A 2846-nucleotide genomic window follows, 5' to 3' on the forward strand; every position below is an offset into this window, starting at 1 on the left:
GGTCCAACATACAGTGAGAGCATCGGGTAGCGCCACGTGACAAGGAACGTGAGGTGTATGTCATACGCCAGTGGCACTTAGTCCTTCGACGCTACGTACTCGTGACACAATGTTTTACGGATTGTTGTGCAAAGTTTGTTGGGAAGGAAATATTAGGAAAGGAAGGGAAGCGTCTTATGATTTTGCTTATGAAGGGGAAGGGAAGCGTCTTATGATGCTCAATAAGCTGAAATGCTCATTGGTTCATTTGACATTTTTGCATTCAGTTTCGGTTCCGACAAGCTGTTATGGAAAATATTCTGTGGATTTAAACGAATTATTTACCAGTTTCGTGCAATGCGGTAGACTAAAAAAAAAAAGAGAACAAGAAAACTAAGAAGAAGAATGAAAAGAAGAGGAAGAAAAAAGAAGCCAAACAAGTGTACATTAGACACTCGTAGTTTGCGGTTCGGCACGTACAATAAAACATTATATAGATGAATTTCTTTATAGCCCATTCGTAAGTCCCATCTATTGGGGACGCGTGTTACGCATGTATGCGTACTGCTTCTGTTCTAGCACACCAAAATCAACGCGTCAGGATGGCCGAGCGGTCTAAGGCGCCAGACTCAAGAGCAATCTTGCCCGCGCGCATTGTCAAAGCGCGGGTGTGTCGAGAGAGCGTTCTGGTCCTCTCTGAGGGCGTGGGTTCGAATCCCACTTCTGACAAAAGCGGTTTTTTGTTACCACACATTTTTTAATGTCTTTTTTAGACCCTTTCACCATTCGACAAGGTAAGTCTTTTAGGTAATGAAGGACATTATAAAACTTTATGATGTTTTCGACTGTGAAAGTGGAAAACTATATATTATCTTATTTTTATGTAATCTTTCTAAAAATCGTCTGATTCACTGAATAAATTAAGTGGAGAAAAGGAACTCGAGTCCGTGACTTTGAAGTATAAAAATCCATAACAATTTGTCAAACCATTAGCATGGATAAACCGGCCACCCGGATAAATGGATAAACACGAATAATCGGCGTTCCACTGCTCTTCGTTTCTAGCTGTTGTTTGACGTTGAATTTTAAAAATAGTGCATTTTGTAGGCAAAGTTTCAAATTAAAAAATCAGATCATATTCAGCATTTAATGACGACAAGAAAAAATATTTTAATTATGACATTAAATTTCCCTGTTTAATTTTAATTCCTTCAATAAGACGGCTTTCGCGTAGCAAGCGTTGTCACTTTTTTCCTAGTTAAATTCGAAGAACACCTCGAGCCCAATTTAATCCACATAAACTTTATTATTCCATCGCTCACACGCACGACCTGGTCAATCGCATCGATTATTATTCATCGTCCAATCCACCCCATTATTTGGCGGGGTGCTTGCAATGCATTTGCATCGCGTTGCCATATTGTGCCCTGCCATGGAAGGCTTCTTCACGTGTCGCCCATCGTAGCGAGTGCAGCGGCATCGAATGTATTCCGCCCGTGATGCATCGAAACCGATCAGCTCACCGTCACGTTTCAAAGCCAACCGACAACGGTTGGGTACGGCAAACGTGTCGACTGTAGCAGCCAGTGTGAGAGTGTGTTACGGAAGTTGCTATCGGAGCGAATGGTGCTACCGTGCTGGACAAACGCGTGCCTAACGTAGATGTAACGCAACATTTCGACACACAAATAATACGATCACTTACACCAAAGAGAAGCGGTATGTTTGCTATGAAAACATTTGAACGATAATTGTTCTGTTTATTCGAGCGAGCAATTACCATCCCTTTATTAATGATTTCATTCACCTTTAACCCCACATTCGTCTGGAATACTATTCAACACCTGATTAGCCGATATCGTTTACTGCATAACAGCAAAAGAAACCAATATTATCTTAGCCCTTTCGCACGCTTCCCCCGTTTATCGAGCCCACCGTGACAACATCCGATTCCTCGTGATGGATCCTCGTGACCACGGTACATGCAACTCCTACGGCTATGGGTTACACCAAGCGTTCGTGTTCCGTTGTGTAATCTACATCTCGGGCCGCCCAGCCGTACATCCGGCGTGCACGCGTTAGTTAATCTAATCAAATCGGATCGCTCTCGTTACTGCTGCTGGGAGAACGTACGGGGCTGCAGGATCACGTTTTCCAACGAACGACGAATGGATGCCATCACCTTGCCCAGCCTCGTGCAACCGATGGAAATGAGAGCGAGCGAGAGAGAGGGAGAGAGAAAATGACCACGCATGAAGGTAGGAAAATTGAATTGAAAATTAAACACATTCGGTACACTGATTTCATTGACATTCCGGGTAAATGAACGAATGTTTTGTAAATTAAATTTACTAAATTTGCAAGTTAACTGTCAGAAACTGCTTGTAAATTAAATGTATAAAAATATCATTAAAACAAAATATTCAAAGTATTTTGAAGTATTCAAAGTAACATAAAATCAAAGTAGGTTTTGGGTGAAAATTTGTCAGTCGCTTAGTTTTTAACCCAAAAAGACAACATTTTAAAACTTGCTCTGATTAAGTATTGATAAATAGTGTAATTTAGATGGTGATCTCTAGAAATTATGGGTTCCAAACACGTTGTTTTGAGAAGATTGAGCATAGATGAGAGATTCATGTTGTTATTTGCTAATTTTTGTGAGTAATTAGATCTCACATACAGCACATATGCTAGAGGTTCTGTAGTTTCCAATAAAAAATAAGAACAAAACATTATTCACAATTTCTCAAACTTACTGACTCTGCCTGTCCTTAATACCCCAATGAGATATTGCATTTAAATGCTAACTATCCATACACCTTGACATCCGCCAAGTTTGAAATAATAAGTCCGATAACGTATCAATA

The 2846-nt window shown here is 40.4% G+C and overlaps 1 non-coding gene across 1 annotated transcript; it reads left to right on the plus strand.

The window, feature by feature from the left end:
- The first annotated feature begins 575 nt into the window (after positions 1–575).
- On the plus strand, positions 576–708 carry Trnal-caa (transfer RNA leucine (anticodon CAA)). Its single transcript has 2 exons — positions 576–613; positions 664–708. It is a non-coding gene; the product is annotated as a tRNA-Leu (tRNA).
- Positions 709–2846: the final 2138 nt, after the last annotated feature.

The sequence above is a fragment of the Anopheles moucheti genome, chromosome 3, assembly GCF_943734755.1.
Source record: "Anopheles moucheti chromosome 3, idAnoMoucSN_F20_07, whole genome shotgun sequence".
In the NCBI taxonomy this organism is placed as follows: domain Eukaryota; kingdom Metazoa; phylum Arthropoda; class Insecta; order Diptera; family Culicidae; genus Anopheles; species Anopheles moucheti.